The sequence below is a fragment of the Sciurus vulgaris genome (genome assembly GCF_902686455.1).
Source record: "Sciurus vulgaris genome assembly, chromosome: 2".
Taxonomy (NCBI): domain Eukaryota; kingdom Metazoa; phylum Chordata; class Mammalia; order Rodentia; family Sciuridae; genus Sciurus; species Sciurus vulgaris.
The window spans coordinates 170,384,095-170,405,848 of record NC_136462.1 but is presented as its reverse complement, the minus strand read 5'-3'; the positions used below and the strand labels follow the sequence as shown (position 1 = coordinate 170,405,848).

The 21,754-nt window shown below is 35.7% G+C and overlaps 1 protein-coding gene and 2 long non-coding RNA genes across 5 annotated transcripts in view; 2 read left to right on the top strand and 1 right to left on the bottom strand.

Annotated features, from left to right (window-relative positions):
- Window positions 1–21,754, bottom strand: part of LOC306655128 — a 554,397-nt gene that overhangs the window by 76,183 nt on the left and 456,460 nt on the right. The window lies entirely within an intron of this gene.
- PLCB1 (phospholipase C beta 1) overlaps window positions 1–21,754 on the top strand; it is a 722,251-nt gene that overhangs the window by 306,813 nt on the left and 393,684 nt on the right. The window lies entirely within an intron of this gene.
- Window positions 8,874–21,523, top strand: LOC306653576. Its single transcript, XR_013761762.1, has 2 exons — window positions 8,874–17,126; window positions 17,162–21,523. It is a non-coding gene; the product is annotated as an uncharacterized lncRNA (long non-coding RNA).

Sequence of the window (21,754 nt, the reverse complement as noted above, 5' to 3'; positions counted from 1 at the left end):
CCTCCTATCTAAACCTTAACAGGAACCTTAGGCTCAATGAATATAATGCAATGTTCTAACTAAAGGACTTCCTTGAACCCTCAGTATGTAACAAACATTGTAAGTGTTCAAGAAGAGGCCTGGTCATGGATATGAAAAATACTTCCTCAATACTTTCCTTCTGGGACTTGTGTTCTATAGAACTCCCTAGGGGAAATATTAATGTAAAGACGCCAGTTTCTCCATGAGAGTATCTTGCCATAGAATGCTCTGATTGTGACAGTCGGACAGGTATGAAAGTCCAATGAAGAAGGAGCAATTGAAAAGTGGCCTATTACAATGTCAGAATTAACAAGAGAGGGACCTGATATTTTACTGAAAGAAAACTTAATTAAGCAGAAGGAGGAAGGGAAAACTAGGAAGATTTGAAGCAGATAGTTTATGGTTCCTCTCAGCTGGCTGGCATGTTTATTTTTCATTAGTGTTCATAATTGACCCCCTGCTAGATGAATTGTATTTTGCAGGATTTCTTTGTTATGTATTTTGTAAAGCTTTAAATTTAACAAATGGCACACCTCAAGGTGCAAGCTTTGGTCAGCCATCCTTTCAAGGGTGAGTTTTAGCTGGGTATGTTTCCCAAGCTCTATCAAAGTCGGGAATGTCACTGGCACAGCTGATTTAATTCTAGAGAGCTTCTCATTTATGGAACATATTGGGAACCTGCAATTTTCTCATCAATTGTGGAAGAATGGTACTGTTTCTGGAAATAGGAATTTAGAGTTTAGTTGTTTCTGGCTCCTTTCTGCCCTATTCAGAACCACAAAAATACAGCTCGTATCAGTTTTCATTGTTTTGGTGGAAGATATAAAAGATTTTTAAACTATTCCATGTTCAAGGTAATTTTAATTTTCCCCCAAGGGTAATAACAATGTAACTATTAGGAAATTTAGTTTTTATTTTTGGAGAAGTAGCAGAACTTTCATTTCAATGAAATTAGGCATAGATAACTTGATTATACAGGCATTGTGCTTGCAAACCTTTGCAAATCTATTTTGGGTTAAATTAAACCATTGACTCAAAAGAATGGTCCTTTCACTGTTATTTTATTTCATTTTACTTATCTTCTTTTATAGATTTTATTATTCATTTTAATTTTTGCCCATAATACTAGCTATGGGATTCTGGTGGTCACATAGTTCATTTTCAAGTAGTCAAGTAGAAGTCATATGATGTACAAACCAAGCTCCAAAATAATAGTTAAGCCATCTCAACTACCCAAATCTTTGTGATAACACTTAGTCTGACCCAAGATACACCATCACTTTGTAGAATGACTCACTCTGGAATAAAAGATTCTCTTCATCACTGAGGTCTTGCGTTGATCACTTATGTATTTTGGAGAATTGAAGAATCATAGATAAAAGTACTAGATATAAGTATGTGATGTAAGAGAGGGTCCCAGATGAGGATCATAGCCCTCTCTGCTACTACATGTTGTAAAAAATAAACCCCATATCTTAGTAACTTACACTGTAGAACTTTGTTTTCAGTTTTACCAAATGTTCCTTCTGGTAGACTTTTCTTCTTTAAGCCATGGTTCATAGATACAGGATTCTTCCCTTTAATAGGTTAATCTTCTACAAATGAGGATTTCCAATTTCTCTGCAAAGCTACATCAAGCCAGAAAGAGAAAGGACATGGATAATCACCAATGAAGGGTTTTTATGAACAAACAGTTTACCTCTTCCCCAGTAGCAAAATGTCAGTCACATGTGGTTAGGTGTCACCAGGCACACTCAGATAAATACTACAATGTATGCTTAAGGAAGAATAGATGGGGTTTTGTGATCCTGTGTGTCTCTGACATATATAGTTGCCTATTTGCTTTTTCATATTTATCATGTTGAAATCAATGTGAATAATGCAATGGAGTTAATCACCTCCAAAGGAAAAAAAATACACATGCACATATTGCATATTAATTATACACTTAAATCCCAGTCTAATAATTAATATATCAACTTGTTAGCTAATTTCCTTAATAAGATCTTTTCAAATTAGTTCAAAGATGTTTGGGGCATTAATGAGAGGCAAATTTTATTGAGCAAAGAATCTCTTCTCAATTTAAAAAACAAATAACCAGCTCATATGTATATCTCTCAAATCTTCTTTGCACATCAAATTGAGTAGCTTAGCATCATGTATAGCTAAAAAATGGATATTGACAGCCCAGCCTCGTTAGTTTTAATTTCAACAGGTACCATTAGCATGAAGATCGAGCTGCCTGCTTCAGCTCTAGGACACTAATGGGAAGTAAATATCCATCTGAGCGCCCGGCCACTTTTCTAAAATAGAAAATGACATCATGTAATTGGTTTTGTCTGAAATGCTCAGTGGGCAAAATGTGATTCAGATGAGTTAAGGCATGATGTCATTTTTCTCGAAGTGGATTCCGGGATTCTCGCACCGTCTGGGAGACTAGCCGCTTCATTCTTGGAGCCAACCTGAGTGCACAAACCTAGGGATGTACTTTACTCTCATTTGTATGAGATGGCTACTTTCTTTGCAAATGGAAACATGTTGGGCTTTTTCTAAAATCAAGACATGATCACACTGCAGAACACCACTGATGTTTCAAAGAGACCTTAAGATCATTAAGGACTGCTGTAGTTCTGCCTCCTTGTCAGTCTGTTACCTGGTGTTATAAATTAGGCAACTTTCAAGCTCATTCCAAGGCTCCAGTGGCAAAAAGGGGTGGGACTCTGAGATAGTCTTTTTAAATAAATTTAAAATTTAAAATTTGGCAACCTGCAAAATGCCTGGTCATGATCCAGGTGCTGGAGACATAGCCTTGAACAAAACAAAATTTATCTTGCTGTAAGTAATAAGCAAATAAGAATATAACCTAATGCCAGATAAAGCTAAGTACCAGAAAGAAAGATATATGGGGGTAAAGAGCTAGAAAGGGAAGAAAAAGTGGCATGCCATCCAAAAGGTGGTGTAAGAATATGCTGTTTGACCCAAAGCATGAATGGATTAAGACAGAAAATCCTGTGGATATTTGGCAGGAAAGAAATACAGGTACAGGGAACAGCAGAGACAAAGACTCTGGATCAGGCCAGGTGCACACCTGTAATCCCAGTGGCTAGGGAGGCAGGAGGATCACAAGTTCAAAGCCAGCCTCAACAATTTAGAGAGGCCCTGAGTAGCTTAGTGAGACCCTGTCTCAAAATTAAAAAAATAACATGGGCTGAGGATGTGGCTCAGTGGTTAAGCATCCCGGGATTTCAATCCATTGTCCCTGCCCTCTCCCAGCAAAAAAGACCTTGGATTAGAAGTATACTTGATAAATTTAAAGATCAACATTTGCACACTTGGTGGGAATGTTAATTAGTACTCTCTTTGTAGAAAACACTATGGATGTTCCTAAAAAGCATTAAAAATAGAGCTAGCATATGATCCTGCAATCTACTAGTTAAATATCCAAAGGAAATGAAATTAGTATGTTGAAAAGCCATGTGCACCCCTATGTTTATTGTAGTAGTATTCACAATAGGCAAAAAAATGGAAATATCCCATGTTCATCAGTTGATTAATGGAAAAAGAAAAAGTGGTATGTAAACATAATGGAATACTATTCAGCCACAAAAAAATGGAATCCTGTCATTTGCAGCAACATGGATAGAACTGAGATTTTCCTAGGTGATATAAGGCAAACACGGAAAGACAAATACTGCATGACATAAGTAGAATCTGAAAAAGTTATTTTCATAAAAGTTAAGAGTAGAATGGTGGTTGCCAGAAGCCAGGAAGGTTACATGGGAGAGAAAGAGGGAAGTTTGATTAATAGGTACTAAGTTATAGTTAGATGGAGAAAAAAAAAAATCTTCAGTGGCTATCTTAGAAAGTAGCTCATTTTATATCACTATGAATAAGAAATAAAGATTAGCAAACTTGTGAAAGGGAGAGTGGTAGAGAATATGATGAAGGCAGCAGGGCTGAGAACAAAGTGGGTGACATACTGGGATTGACCAATATGTGGGTCTGTCCATGCATCCATTAGACCTCCCTTTCTGGGGCTCCCACCCCAGCTGGAGCACCATGATTTGCGAGGCTGTGGAGGTTGCGGATTCTGCATTGGTCCTGGGAACTCAGGTTTGCCATTTCTGGGCCTGGAGCAATTGGTTGAGAATGAGGAAGTCCATTGTCTGTAGAGAATTTGAGCACAATTATAAGGGCAACCAAGATGTACCTATTTTTTATTATAACCAGACTTAAATTCCAAACAAATTCAGCAATCAAATATTCTTCCCCAAAGGGCCAGACTACCTTCATAAATATCCCACCATCACCATCCCTGAACATCTTCTTGTTTGGGCCTGAAGTACACCAGGCATAATTAAATATTAATTCAAACAAAATCTTCTATGCAATTGTCCACAAAAGATCATCTGCACACATGCACATACACATTTTTAATACATTGAGCAAGGAATAATCAGTATATGAATTTAAAATGGGATATTGCATATTTGTAATCCAAGGTCTTATGTAGATCATGGTAAATTATTAAGATAAAAAAAATAGCCAACCTAATATTACTGAGTACCCATGATGTGCCAGGAAGATTTTTTTTTTTTTCATGCAATCTTTTAGTTGTTCAAAAACTATTTTGTGAGGCTTTCTCAGTACTACTGAAGACACAATGAAAATCTAGAGACATCATTACAAAAAACCACAAAGTAAGGCAAAACTATTCCAATTTTGTGAACTAAGACAACTGAGGCAAGGAAGGGATTAGCCTTTGCTCAAAGTCATGTATCTAGTGACATGCAACTAGAAATCAAATGTGATTCTTTCCCCTACACCTTATTTTTTAAAAATAATTTCCAGATAATTGGCATATATAAAACAATCCAATCCACATGGTGTCTTTGGATGGCTATATCTCATCCAAGATAGAATTAATATCTTGTACAGAGCAATGGTGTTATGCAATACATAGAAGCAGTTAACCAGATAATCCAATTCAAGGTAGAATGTGATCACACAGGAGTAATTAATACTGGGAAACTGGTAAACACCCTATGCATATTCTTTTCTCTAGAAATAAGTCTTCCTCCCTCTCATATTAATAATTCTTTGACTTGTAATTATGCACATGGCTGCTCCTCCACACCTGGACAGGGACAATATCTAACAAAGCATCATATACCTCTGCTTCTCATCTTACTAAAATGGAGATTCTGATGGATTCATGGATTTAGGGTGGAACCTGAGATTCTACAGTTCTCTTAGGCTCCCAGGAGATGCAGTTTCCACAGGTCTGTGAGACAAAATTCGAGTTTAAGGATGTTATTGCCAATTCTGGCACCAACCTAGAAGCTGTCATTTGGACTCCATCCCTACTGTTTGTTACTTTTGCAAGAGTGTTTCCTGGGCCAATGCCTTAGTCAGCTTTTGTGTCTCTGTGACCAATATGCCTGATAAGAACAACTTAGAGGAGGAAAAGTTTATTTCGGCTGACCCTTTCCGAGGTTCAATCCATGCCCCACTGACTCCATATGTCTGGGCCCCAGATGAGGCAGAGCATCATGGCAGAAGGGAGTGGTGGAGCAAAGCTGCTCAGGACATGACAACCATGAAGCAGAGAGAGAGCATCACACCAAGGACAACATATAAACCCAAAAGGGAAGTCCCCAGTCACCTGCCTCCTCCAGCCACACCCTGCCTGCCCACAGTTACCACTCAGTTAATTCATATTGGGGATTAGTCCACTGATTAAGTTACGACTTTCAAATCTAATCATTTACCTCTGAGCATTCTCGCATTGTTTCACACATGAACTTTGGCAGATATAAAGGGTCTAAACTACAACAACTGACTTTCTAGTAGAGCATCTTACAGGATTTCAAGAAGATATGGAGTGATTATAGAAGAAATAAAGTATGAAAAATAAAAGTTTTATAGAGTAGATTCTATAGCTCACTCTTGAAGAATCCACAGACCAATCATTCAGTCCTTGTTCAAGTGTGTCAGCCTGAATCAGTATGTTGATCTGATGAAGCATGACCTCACAGGGCAAAGCTGTTGTTCACCTTGAAGAATGAGTATGTTGTTCCTTGGGGTAACCTCAATTTTGCCTTGCTAAAAAAATAAATCAAAAGGATCCAATATCCTCCCCTATTATATTATTCATTCTGGCTGCCTGATAACATTAATTTTCTTGAGTGCTTTGGACAGAATATTAACACTATCCCTTTTATCAAATGCTTCTGTGTAAAACTTTTGAAAACATGCAAGATAATTTCTTCATTAAAGCAAGGATTCTCAAATTTTAGTGAAACCACAAATCACCTTAGAATATTATTAAAAAATATAAATTTTGGCTCAATGAGCCTGGGAGTGGGAAATGAAAATTTGCGTTTCTTAAAATATACTAGATGAGGTGGATGCAAAGAATTCCTGGAACACTCTTCATAGAGAGGACTTAAAATGTTTGCTCTTGTCTTGAATTATAATGGCTTTTGTGTTTTGTATGTATGAGAAGTCCAAAATGTTAAGGAAGTTTTAAATTTACATACGATGCAAAGCTCAAAATGATGGAAAGGAAGAAGCCACCCCCTCATATAGACCAGTGATTAAAAAAAGATATCTGCAATTGCATTATTTTCTTTCCATGAAGGACTATGCAAATGCCAGCTGTAGAAAAAGGATTTTTGCCAGAAAGATGATGGACCATTCCAGCTTTTCTGAAATTAAGATCTATTTTAGATTACTCAGCAGTAATCTCTAAAGAGAGCAGATGTTCAAGATCTACCCCAGATCAACAAAATCAGTTTCTTCAGCCTGGGTCTAATGAGTAGACTAGACCAGAAGCATCAGCAGCACCTGCAGTCTTGAGAGACACATAGAATCTCAGGCTCCCCGCCAGATCTACTGAATCAGGATCTATAGTTTAAAAAGATCCCCATGCAGTACTAGCACATTTCAATTTTGAGAGACCCTGTTGAGTGGAAAGCAAGTCTTGATAACTGAGCAAGCAAATTAATTGTAAGATATTAAGTCTCCTTTCCTGTCTAGTAGTTTGGACCTCTGCCTGATACATGGGTTCAATATTAGGACCAAAAGAAGACAGGTAGGGCTAAGAGGGTAGCCTAGTGGTAAAAGCATTACCTACAATGAATAAGGCACTGGGTTTGATCCCCACCCAAAAACTCGGGGCAAAAAGGGAGAGAAAGAGAGGAGCGGGTGGTAATAGGTCCATCCAAAACCTGGTACTTCGTTTAAACATGAGTCATTCAGGATGGTATAAAATAATTGAGAGAAACAGGAAATTTATTCAGTTCCATGTAACTACTGCTTTCTTCCATCTATCTTTACCTTTGATTCGTCACTATTTTTTCTCAGGTTCCTCCCCCTCTAATTCTTATTGGTTGCTTTCTGCTTTAAATCTATTTAGAGTAAAAAGTTTGCCTAAAGGAAATTGAATCAATAATTCAAGGGAGGAAAGACCACATAATATGCAATGGTGTTCCTATTGTTTCTTTGCAGTGATTGTAATCCATACCACTGAGCTAGAACTCAGGCACAGGAACCAATGGTCTAGTGTTTTATGAATAACTATTTATTGCATGTTACCATGCGAAGGAATACAGTAATGAATATAAAGGGTTTGCTGCTTGGAACTTGTTGGAGATGCATGTATTTAACTTACAAATAATACACACAACTAGGGTGTTGCGTTCTGAAATACAGAAAAGCCGAAAATAGGGCTTAAAAATAGAACACAGTCTGAAAAGTAACAAAATAATAAAGAGAGGTGTCAGTTTGTGTTGAAGCTTCACAGAACCAATGGAACTTGAGTTGATTTAGGATATGGAAAAAAGAAGCCACAGAGATAACAGGGAACAAATTAATTAACTCTGACTCTTCTGAACATAGTTCCAGTTTTCAGTTTGTTTTCTTGATTTTGCACACAGAATTTTTACATATATTGGGGAAATTGGAGAAAGGATTGCAGTTTAAAAATAAGCATTTTTAAGTGTTATAATTTTCATAATTTTTTCCTGAATGTTATGAAGCATAGTGTTTCCTTGAAATTTTGCTAATTTCAAAATGTTAAGCATAAGTTTTTATGAAATATTAATTAATGAAAAAATATAATCCATTACTAAGGACCTAAAGCCTTGCTAATTTTAGCAGGTGTTTTTCCACAAATTAAAAATAGTGAAAATTACATGGATGTTATATATCGGTGTTTCATAAACTTCATCATATTATACTTGAAAAAAAGCTTCACTATATGGTTCCTAGAGCCAATTTTACACTCTGGCAATTATGTGTCATTCTTTAGATAATTACTGTTTGGATTTTCTGTTGCTATTAATTTTTTTCAATGTGGAAAATTGAATTTACAACCCTAATCAAACTAAGCCTTCTAGTCAGGTACAATGACGGTCACCTGTAATCTCAGTCACTCTGGAGGCTGAGGCAGGAGCATCAAGAGTTCAAAGCCAGCCTCAGCAACTTAGCAAGACCCTAATCAACTCAGTGAAACCCTATCTCAAAATAAAAAATTTAAAAAAGGGCTGGGGTTGTTGCTCAGTGGTTAAGCACCTCTGGGTTCAATCCCTTGTACCAAAACGAATAAATAAGTAAACAAATAAATAAACCTTCTCAATTTTGGAGTATTAATACTGCAAATAATATTTCAAAATATACATGTATTTTATTTTGAAAATATTTTTTCTAAGAAAATCAGTCTAACATGTTCATAAGAAGTTCATGTGTTCAAAACATTACAGAATAATAAATTTATGTTTAATACCCTTTATTTTTATTGTCAATCGTACTTTTAAATTTAACCATATCTATTTTAGAATGCTAACTGATAACAAATTACACCATTATAGAATAGTTATCAACCATTTTGAATTTTATATTGTATGTGAACAGTTTAAATTTTTTTTTTTTTTTTGCTTTTACAGACTGCATTTTGATTCATTTTACACAAATGGATATATCATTTCATTTCTATGGTTGTGTACAATGTAGAGTCATACCATTCATGTAATCATACATGTACAAAGGGTAATGATGTCTGTCCCATTCCACCATTTTTCATACCCCCTTCCCTCTCATTTCCCTCTGTGTAATCTAAAGTTCCTCCATTTATCTCTCACCCCCACCCCCACATTATTTATCATCATCCACTTATCAGGGAAAACATTCCGCCGTTGGTTTTTGGGGATTGGCTTATTTACCTTAGCATGATATTCTCCAGTTCCAACCATTCATCTGCAAATGCCATAATATTTTTCTTCTTTATGGCTAAATAATATTCCATTGTGTATATATACCACAGTTTCTTTATCCATTCATCTGTTGAAGGGCATCTACATTGATTCCACAATCTAGCTATTGTGAATTTAGCTGCTATGAACATTGACGTGGCTGCATTACTGTAGTATGCTAATTTTAAGTCCTTTGGGTATAAACCAAGGAGTGGGATAACTGGGTCAAAAGGTAGATCCATTCCAAGTTTTCTGAAGATTCTCCACACTGCTTTCCAGAGTGGCTGCACCAATTTGGATAAATATTATAAAGGGGGTAACCTAAAAATAAATGTAGGGCAATAAGATAATGCTGGAATGTATTTCAGAAGATGCAATGATTCTAAAGCTTACAAGATCTTGTAAAACATTAGCTTACATGAAGTAATTCCCATTCTGTGTAATTTTTAGTATTGTAGAATCTACCACTATTAATGGACACTGGTAAGTTGTAAGGGAAAAATAGTTGTATGTGATATCTCCACTTCCACTAACAGGAAACAGCTCCCTCAAAATATAGCCATATGTCATTCACATTTGTACCCCAGCACCTGTGAAAAGTGATATTTTTATTCATAATTCTTTTTTGCTCTCCATCTTGCCTTGACTGAGTGTGGGTGAATTTAACAGTCTATTCCATGCACTTGGTGCTGTGATATGCTTTAGACAGTCCAAAATGTCAGTGGATGCAGTACTATAGAAACCACTCGTTCTCTGACTTCTCCCATCCTTCATGAGAAAAACATGCCCAGGTAATCCTTGATCCAAAATGAGAAGACACAAAGACCAGAACTCAACCTGTACCTTGACATATATCAGTGCAAGCAAAGTCCCTGCCCTGTTTCCTTTTCTATCTTCCTTCCAGGGCTTCTTGGTATGGGTGTCCCCTGAGCTGAGCTCTAATGTGATGGTGGTGTTAAAATATCTCGACACTAGTTGCTACAGGTTTTCTAAGTGATGGGATGATGAAGAAATCAGGGAGGAGTTGGCTAGACCTGAAGCCTTTTTCATCTCTGGAGTCCTCCAGGTAGTGGTTCAGAGATTCAAAGAAGTCCTATTAAGACATGGCTTCGTAGCCCAGCAGGGTCAAGCACTTTACCAAAATGTTGCACAAGCATGACTTGGTGCATACATGGGTGACAAGCCAGGCACCCAAACTGAGCAGAGGGTTAAACCATGGTGTAGTCAAGCTCATACCCACCACTATAAAATGAACCAGAAAACACCAGCACAAATGAATCAGAAAACACCAGCACAAATCTGGTTAACAATCTGTAATCCCAGAAATTTAAAAAAAAAATATTCATTTCACAGAAAATGAAAGGGTAGGAAACAAACTTGAGTGTTAGGAGAAATATGTCATCAGGACCTGCAAATGGAGGTGGGAGGAGTAGGAAGGAGGTGTTCCAAAAGGCGTCACTGAGAAAGGCATACTTATCTTTGAAGAGGCGTTTCCCAACATGCCTTTATTTTTAGGTTGTTTTTCTAGTATAGACAGATTATAGCCTTTGGGTGTGGCCTGGGTCACAAACTGGGAGGGTTCTGTAGCTGTTGATAGCTTCCACAGAAGCCTGCATTTCCTATCAAGTCCTCTCGGTTCTAACTAGATAATAATCCCAGGGAACCTGACGGTAGCCTATTGAAGGCGCCTTCTGAAGAATAAAGTTGGACAGTTTGAGAATCACCGTGAAGACTGGTTTAAAGCTGGCTTTAACAAAATTTAAAATAGGAGGCATAAAACTACCTCTCAGCTTGAGGAACTGAATTTGAAAATTTGAAAATTTACTGTTACATACAAAAAATATTTTTTTTTAATTAACAAAATCATAGCTTATTTACCTTTAGTAATAAGTTTTTATAATCTGTCATTACCAGAGAGAAAACAAAGTCTTCAACTCTTTGCTTTCAAAGTACCTTGAGAGATCTATCTTCTGATGTAATCATTAATAAGCAAGACCAATGCTAAATAGTAATAATTTGATAATTCTAACTATTGTGAACTTTTTAATGAATGATTTCTGATAATATATTTTATTTTAAAAATACTTTTTCCAGGAATGTTAATATTCAATATACATCTTTTATTTATTTATGATTATTAAATACACCCTTTGTAGGACTTCCTATTGCTACTAGTTTGTGATTGATTTGATTTTACTAAATTGAATGCTTAATAAACATTTCATGTCTGCTCTTCCTTGGTTATACATTTATTTGGTTCATTTTAATTAATTTTCCCAAAACTAATTATAGGCTACCTTATATATAATAGTTCTTCATTACCATTTTAAGGGGAATTTTTTTCACATACAAGTTGTTTTTTCCCACTAGATTGTATTCAAATTTAAATTTTTCTCTATCACCACCTAAATAAAATAACACTGAACATCATGAAATAGGCACTGAACTAATAAATAATTTGAATGTGTTTTATTTTTTATCTGAACTTCTCAGGTAATGAAAGCAATTGAAAGTCGATGTGTTCTGTGACTAAAGATTTTTTTGTTTTGTTTTTTACTAAGTTGGAGTTAGAGCCTACCTAATATTCTTCTGATATAAAAAAGGAAATACTGATATCAGGATAACTTTCAGGCTTAGAATAAAAATCATTTGATAGTGATGGAAATTTTCATGAACATCCACAGCTTAAAGAATTATTTTAGTTGTTATTTATTTAGAGTTTAATAAAATCTGTGTTTCTAGCTCAATTTGTTTGTGCTTGAGGGAAATTATATTAAACTGTTGCTATCACCTCAGGATGAAATTTGTGTATTTGGTCCAGCTTCACAAATTGGCATACCCATTAACTGACATCAATGAATAAAAAGGACATCTCTCAAATATGTATTTGTAGAACATTCCATAATCTCCCCATTATGAAATGTAATAATAGCAATATGTTCAAAATTGTTAAACTGTCCAGCCAACACTGGAGAGTCCCAATTAAAGGGAAAAGTGTCCCACTATTTTTGAAAATGCCTCTCATAGTTCTCATTTTCACACAAAAAATTAAAAGGCAATTGAATTACAAAGGACATAGTTTTTTATATTGGGGAAGTGTGTGTGGGCGTGTGTGTGTGTGTGTGTGTGTAAAATGCAGACTACTCGGCAGGTAAGATCGTGTATAATAGAGTGGGATTTGCAAACTTATATACAAAACTATCAGAAAGTCAGAATGGGAGACTGTTATTGATGCCTAAGAGATGTTTGATAGGCCTTCCTACTTCTTCCTTTACGTCTTTTTGTGAATACCTTCTACTGAATTAAGGGTAGTTATTTAGAGATAGAGAATAGTAGTGGGAACAATGTGGGAGAAATTTTCAAATTACTTAGAGACCTTTACCACCCATCACTCCCTTTATTCATGGAAATAATAAGACATGGGAGAGACCAAAGCCTCAGTTTATTTACCAGGCTGACATTGCAGCTCAATTCTCTGCAACAGCCTTCTTTTTCTCTTTAATAAACATTAAACTAAAAAAATTTAAAGACATACTCTATCTCCTCAATTCTGTTGTAATCCTCTTCAGACAAACCTGAGTCATCTAGTTTATCCTCTTAGCTAATGACCAATTAAAAATACTATCCATAGAAGACCCTCCATAAAGGTTTTACATCGTGTTTTCTGATCTGACTACTTCTGAGTGTGGCACTTGTATACATGCTATCAATACACATAAGTTTTCATAATTCCATTTAACCACATGTAAACATACCAGCTTCAGATTCTTTAATCAGATGATTTACAATTAACATTGGTGATATGGAGTTAACCCTCAAAAGTCAATATATGGAACACATTTTTGCAGTGATTTATTTTTCAGAAATGTCCTTCTCAATGTAGGCCAAATGATTTACCTGAGTAGCTCTTCTGTACCTCAACACAAAGGATTTGAAAAAGTTATTCCTTAGCGTCCCTGTCATTAAAAATCTTAACTCGTTAGACTTCTGAGCAATATTGGGGCAAATGATTTGAGTTTGAGTTAAAACAATGCTGAAATAGAATAGAATCTAATGCTAGCCACTTTATAGTTCTACATGATAATATCATATTATAAAAACTTATTACTAAAATAATATGCTATAATTTATTTTTAATCAAAAATATATTTAAATTTTTCCATATACACTTTTAGTCTCCAATCCCCCAAGTTGAAAGGAAGTTTTATAAGGCTCCTGTTTTACTTGTGTTGAGGCCAACTTCAAATGCTAAATTTATATAATTTTAAATTAATTTTAACATTTTTTTTCTGTGCTGGAAATTGAACCCAGGGCCTCAAGCATGCTAGGCACATGCTCTATCACTGAGCTACACCCCCAGATAATTTAAATTTTCTAAAATGTTTTGCAAAATGTGTTAGCCCTTAAAGCAAATAATAGTTTCCTGTTAAAATCATGCAATTCTTTTGCCCATCTTGCTTCATTCTATAATGGATCAAAGAGTAGAGGCAAAGCTTATTGTACACAGTAAAACAATGGTAGCATATAAGAGTTAGAACCCAAAAATAGAAATGAATTAGGAAACCAAGATCAAAGAAAACAAAACACAAATGCACAGACCTAACATCCCAGCTCATTCACAAATTACGGCCTTTGCACATACCCTTCCCTATGCCTGGACCAGTCAGTTTCCCAGGTCTTTTGATAACTCCCTCTTGGTTGTTGCATATGTCATTTTTGAGATGTCATTTTTTTCAGAGATACTTTCATTGACCACCTTGTCTGAACTGGCTTTTAATCGCCTTCTGTCACCTCACTCTGCTTTGTTTTCTTTAGAACATTTTCAAAATCGGCAAGTTTCTTGGTCACTTCCTGTGTTGAAGTGTTATCTTTCTTCCCTAATTCACCAGCTCCAAGAGAGCTTGTTCACTGTGGCATCCCCCAGGTTTGAATATGGATTCCAGAGAACTCTTTATAGTTTTAGAGAATAGATGTTCTAATAAAGTCATTATGTGGCCCTAAGCTTTCTGGAAGTCAAAATGAGGAGAGAAGAATTAGAAGGGAAAATGCTTTTACCAGTGTTCACAGGAAAAAAACAATTGAAAACCTGAACAGAATTACAATAGACCTTTATTGCAAGGAGCTCCACTCAGCAGGTATGGAATATAAGTAAATCTCATATGGAAAGTACTGAAAATATTAGACCACTCTACCCCAGACTCACAGATTTGAGGTCTACAGAGATATTACTAGAATCCTCCCTAGATCTTGGAGGAATGCACTGAGATGCAGAGTGTACATGAGTATTTGGGAGAGGTGGTGCCAACCAAGACAGAAGGGTTCAGTTATCTACTGAACATAATAAACTACCTTAAGACTTCAAACAACCATTTTATTATTGTTATTGCCATGGTCATGAACAGAGCCCTGTGAGAAAATCAATCTCAGCTCCATAGTGGCCATTTCACACTGAATTGGGGACTGGGAGAGTTGGGGGTAGTCAAGAATTTCTCTTGCAGTCTTTGACCTGTCTGAAGGTTGCTCCAATGACCTTTCCAACATGGTGACCTCCAGTGAGTTGATCTTCCAGCACCTCAAGGTGTTCAGGGATCCTGAAAGCAGAAGCTGTCAATCACCTAAGGCTTGCCCATTCTGGGGTTAGATCAGAATCTCTTCCCCTGTATTATTGTATTGGTCAAGCACGCCAGGTCCCACCCAGAACTGAGGGAGACAGAATACCCTCTCCATGGGAAATGAGTTAAAGAATCTGTGAACCTTTTCAGCCAGCCCATCGCAGTTGTAAAAAACCTGAGAAGCCTTAGGAAAAGTTTGACTTAGCAGCACACTTTTTTTTTTTTTCTAGTTCACAAAATTGAAAGCAAGAGTTGAAAAGTTTTCTAATAAATAGATTGATTCTGTGCCATTAATGTTATGTGAAATGATTTGGAAGTACTTCTAAAATTATCCTTCTTTGAAGAGTTTGTTACCAAAAAAAATTTTTTTTTTGGTAGATGTATATAAAATAGGAGTGGCAAGATAATCAGTCCTATGTTCATTGATTACTGGTTTATTTTTATTTGCATTTGTAACAGGAAAAGTAAAATTTAATTAACAATGCTTCAGTGTTAGGAAATAGAAATTTTGTTCAAGTAAATCTGTGAGGAGGTTTTATGGTTGTTAAAGTAAAAAGAAATATAGTGTTAGGAAGAAAAATATAAAAAATAAACTTTACTGAATGGAATTCAAATGTCAATCTGCTCATATGTTTATAAGTGTCAGTGAAATTATAAGTGTCAAGTGAAAAGATAAACTAGGAGGAGTGAGAAAAATTAATTTCATTGTAGACATAAAAATCTCTGGAGCATTTAATATGGAAAATAAAACTCCTGAAGCATTTCCAGGCCAAGGGGAATGCCATTGTTGCTAGCATTTGTTTTCTGTCCTACCCATTTCTGTAACTGCACCTTAAACCTACATTCTCAAAGTTTTTACAGGTTTGCATAATCACCTATTGTTGTAAATTTTCAAGGTACTTCTAATGCAGAAAAACATTCTATCGGGGGTGGTTTCCCCTATGTCAGTGCATTTTAGCTAATTGAAAACTAATCCACTATTCTCACACGTTTCTTATCAGATTGGTCATTAATAATGGGTGGTTTTGTTCTAAATTTTGTTTTTGATATTTCACTTCTTTCATTAGGAACATAATTTAGAGCATTCTTGAATTCCCAATTAACTGCCTGACTCACCATCTTTATACCTCTACAGTCTTAAACTTTAGGTGACTTGGGTGGTATATTGTTTTGTTTTATGTTGAATAATAATAGTTTTGTAATTGGCAGCAGCTTACTGTGTGGTTTTGAGATTAAAAGCCAGATAGGAAGCACTGGAGTGGGTAAGCCCAAAACAGTCATTGTTTCCACTGAAAATACAATTAGTTGTAAACTTTCATAAGAAATTTCCGTTTACAGACTGTTACTTATTTCTTAAAATTGGCAGTTATAAGTGCTCTTTGCGATATTCACCCATTAAAGTAAAATAACACTGTGCTAGTTGGTGGTGCAGATGATTTTTTAAATAAGTATAAGAGGACTTGTGTCTTGATTTAAGAAAAATGACATTATGGCATTTGCAATAAATGGATGGAACCAGAGACTATCGTGCTAAGTGAAATAAGGCATCCCCAAAAAAGTCAGAGGTTGAATGTTTTTTCTAATATATGAAATCCAAAAGAAGAAGGAGAAGGGGATAAAAAAAAAATAGAAGAAAGATTAGTGGAGTATGGGTGAATGAAGGAAAGGGAGGTGGGTTGGGATAAGGAAAAAAGGATAGGGGAATGAATCTGAACTAACTTTCCTGTGTACATGTATGAATATACCACGATGCATGTCACCGTCATGTACATGCACAAGACACGAATTCAAAACAAAAACTATAAGTAAATGGCAGAGAGATCAGTAGAATAGAGAGAAAGGAACAGTGTGAGGGAGGCAGAGAAGGAAAGGGGAAGTACTGGGGACTGATAAGAACATGGAATATATTCTGTGCTTTATAATTATGTAAAAATGAATTCTAATGTTATGTATAGCTAAAAAGAATCAATACAAAAAGAAGCATCCATGTACACAGTAAGAAAATCATGATTGATGCGATTTCATCGAATATTTTTAAAAAGTCAATAGAGAAGATTTTGAATATTTCCAACAGAAAAAAATGATATATGTCTGAGGTGATATATATATATATATATACACAATTTAATTCAATCTCATTATTATACATTATATACATGTATTGAAATTCTACACTGTACCCTATCAATATGTACATTTATTATGTACCAGTTGTATGGATGGATGGATGGGTAGATAGGTAGATAGCTGATAGATAGATAGATAGATAGATAGATAGATAGATAGATAGATAGATACATAGATACATAGATAGATAGATACATAGATACATAGAAGTTTAAAAAAGAAAAGAGGCTGAGGACGTAGCTCAGTAGAGAAGTGTATGCTTAGTATACATGAGGCTCTGTTTGATTCCCAGTACCATATTTTAAAAAAGAAAAGAAACAGAAAATAAGCATCAGTGTGACCTGACACTATGGAACAGGTACCAAATACAGTAATATCTTGATTGTTCAAATGCAAGTTATTGCTGTTATCTTTAACAAATCTATCTTTTCTAACTTGTTTTCCCATATTACTCAAACCTTTTATAGCTCCCATTTACACATCAGTTACTGTGTAATAAGCAAATAAACTGATTTATTATTCCCTTTCACAGAATAAATAAACTTTAAAATGTTCTTGATGGATGTACCTTTCTCTCCCAAGCCAATGTTAACCAACTGGGAGTACATTTAATTGACTAATCAAATCCAGAGCCAGGAGCACTTGAAAGACAACCAGACTGTGTTTATTGTAGTTCTACCAAAGACCTTCTAAATATTAAAGGAAATTCAGACTGTAAGTCCTAAAGTTTGTCTATATTAGCATATCTAGAATGATCTTTCTTTTGATAAATAATAAAAGTGAAATTTCTCTATAGAGATAAATGTAAATAGCCCACTATTGTCTATATATGCATTGTTTTTAGGTTCTGAATAGTTTTCTAGGAACATGGAAAATGTGTTATGGAATTGAACAATATACCCCAATCTTCTTTGAGCAAACCACTCTAATATACACTCCATACAAGCCCAACTTTTTTGTTTATTATGGTATCCCCAGAACCTAAATCAAGGCCACGGAGCACCAGTGGCAAAATCTGAGAATGAGTTTTCTGACTGATAATTTGTTTGCCACATGATAAAGTGTGATAAGCTCATCAAGCTGTCTCAGTACACTAAGAAAAATGAATTTTTATGCAAAAGAGATAAAGCAGATTAAAATGCAAACTCCATCAATTGAGTTCCTCATATATATTTGATTTTAACTCATTCAAATGTACAAATTTGTCAAAAGCCAGTTACTTTTCCCACTTTAAACTTCCAAGTCAGAAATTTTTTTGAAATTCAGAAATGATAAATTATCAGGCATTTATTAAACATAGTTTTCAATTGCTTTTTTTCTAAAATCTTTTTTTAAGACTTCCTGACACTTTGTCAGGAATGCAGGAGTTAGACTATATTTGTTTATTGACATTTTCTATCAGAGTACCTTATAAAAATTTTGTATTTCTGCTGTGAATATAGAAATTTATCATTGTATCCTAATCCAATCTTAATGCATGTGACAAGAGTTGGTATTCCATGAGGCCCATGCCCTTAAATCTCCATCATGGAATTGAATGTTATTAGATAAGCAACAGTCTGCACTTTGACAGGGAGATGAATGTTTCAACTGCTTTATGTGAAAAAAATTGCTTCTACTATTTCCCTCTTATTTGTATTATTGAATATTAGCCATACATATTTGTATCAATGTGTATGTGCATGTCTATATGTGTGAATTCAAAAACTTATCCAGTTACAAAACAGAATCCAAAGCCAAATTGCTTTTCTCAAGTTATTTTTCCCTTGTTCTTATTTTTTTATACTTTGTTAAAATATTTCTATATGATATGTTGGAAGAGTTTCATAAACAAATTCTAGAATTTGCAAAATAGATGGTGAACAGTATATTTTTTCCACAAAGTACTGGTTTTGCCATAATTGATTGACTTTCTAGAAGAATAGAGTGGATGTCTCCTAATAACACCTGTATCAGCACTTCTGAGGTTTATAGAAGTAACTCCAAATCCTCTCAAGTGGGGCTTCCTCCAGGAGATTGGCTTTCCAATCATCATCTATACTGATTACCCAGGTTCGGAAGGGTTTTCAGAAACACTCGGCAATGTAGGATTAACTGTCCTCTACTTTCCCTGGAATGGCTACAATTCTTCAACACCAGGAAAGACACCAAGTCTTTCTTAATTCGCTTGGATCAGACAGGGAGGGGATGTGTGAAGCTTCTAGAACCATCTGTTCTTACACTCCTGAGACCTTCTATAGTTACCTCAGGTATGTTTAGGGAAAAGTGTTGCTTCCATGAAATGATCCCTGACAGTTCACTTCTGAAGTCTCTGCCTGAACAAAGTTGAGTACTTTTGCTCCACCCTTATCCCTGTTCCTAGACTGGTACATGCAGCACTCTGCGGCTGCTAATGATTTGCCATTGAGATGCCAGGGAACATGTAATAGCTCTCCTAACTTAGGAATATGTAAATGCGCGACTCTCTTGTCTCAAAATGGGATTTTTGCTCCAGAGCTCTAGGGAGCAGCTTCGTGTGCATTCCAAATCTTTGCCTGGCTTCCAACCCTGGTCTGTCTTGCCTTTCTCACTTCCTCATATCCTGAGACTCTGTCCTCAGTAAATCACAGCCATAAGAATTTCCATCTCTGTGTTCCATTCTAGGAAACCTAAGTATTATAAAGTAAAAAATGTGAAGATATCAGATCTCTGAACATAGCTAAGGCTACCTTTCAACTTAAAGTTTCATACTCAAAATGACCTGTGTTCAGAATAATCTACTTTATGATTTTTGACTAATAGAAATTTCTCAGGAAACTTAATGCACTTAAGCAATGGTTAGAATTTGCATTCCTAGACCCACTTAGATCATTTTACATTTAATTATGGGTTAGGGGTATAGCTTATCAGTAGGGTGCTTGCCTAGTATGCCCAAGGCCCTGGGTTCCATCCCCAGCAGCAGGTGGGAGGGGACTTAATGCTCTATAAACAACAAGTGGGCATTTTGAAAATGTTTTTGTTGCCTTATCAAACATAGTATCAGTATTTATTGTACATCATTTAATGCAATTCATTAAACTGCATTTGGTAACTCTACTTTTGCTAATAAACACAGTAAAACTTCAAATAGAAAAATTTGTTGAATCTGTGTCAATTTGCCAGACTTAATGGTGTTATCCTAACAGTGCTGGCATGGAGATCAACATTTAATTGATAGGTTATATTATGAAAGATGTAGCATGGCAAAGGTTCATAGACCTGTTTGATCTCGGCAGTAGCATGTTAAAAGACAAATGGAGATTAGAAAATATTTTCCTAAATAAAATACCTTATTTTATGTGGTACTGATAAGCAGAGTTTACAACATAAAATAATTTATTCCTTGTATATTTATTGACTACCTTAAAAGCATGTGCAACTTTGCTAGGAGTTTTCTGGACACCAAAAATGATAGAATAAAGATCCTGATCCCAAAGGTATACTACATACAGTTTATTGTGGGAAGATGAACAAGGGCTTGTGATTGATCCCATAAATGACCCCATGAATAAACTTCTGTACACCAGTCTCATCTATTCAGCATGGCAGAATATTGGATATATCTTTTGCAGTGGAATGAACAACATGCTGAGATTTCAGAGGAAAGTTCCCTTGGAAGCTAAATATTATTTTTCTCATCCAAAGTGAGTATTACATAGCTAAAATATTTCAGCTGAATGACCTAGAGAAATAAACAATCTTATGAAACAAAATGCCTTCATATCTTTATACAACTTCTCATTTGGAGAAAACATAACATGGCTACACACCTTTTCTACCCCCGCCCCCACACTTCTTCCATTGAATTCTTGGAGTCTGAAGATACCTTTAATTTAATAGATTCTTCAAAATGCTTACATTGTAACAAGTTCTGGTTTGGGTTAAGCTGGAGATAAATCATAACTGCTTCCAAAAATGAGTTAGGTCCAATCCATAGAGGCATTACAGGACTAGGCAGGGTACTTTGACCAACCTTTGCCACACTACAAGGTTGGTAGGAGTGCAGACGCCATGCTGCCAATCATAGTAGACGATTCTGTAAAGTTCTTATGTTTTTAACAGTATTGGTTTGAAAATGAGCTTTTAAACTTGACCATGTTCACCCTGGAACCTTCTGTATCTCAGTCTAAAGAAGAGCTGTCGTCACCCTAAAATTTGGGATTCTCTAGGAAGTTCCAGGCCCCACTGGTTCCATTGGATCAGGTCTCTGGCTCATTTAATTTAAGAACGGTTTCCTCCATGCTGGTATCTGAGGGTATCCTCACTGTGATCCAGCTATTTCTTGGAGCAAGACAGAAAAAATGCAGGTAGAATGCAGCATAAAAATATCTTAAGCTGGGCATGGTGGAACATGCCTATAATCCTAGCAACTCGGGAGGCTGAGGCAGGAGAATCTCGAGTTCAAAGCTAGCCTCACAGCCTCAGCAACTTCGAGGTGCTAAACAACCCAGTGAGACCCTGTCTCTAAATAAAATACAAAAAAAAAAAAAATAGGACTGGGAATGTGACTCAGTGGTTGAGTAACTCTGAGTTCAATCCCTGGTACTCCCCACCACCCAAAAATATATCTTAAGCCAGAGAACAGAAGACTCTAGTACTGTGGTAAGTTTTATTATTGTCAAATATTTGCTGTAGCTCCCACCTATCCTTTCATCCCAAGCCTTCCCCTCAAAAAAAGGATCCTCCCTATCCCATCGCTGTGCGTCTTGCTTGTAACAATGA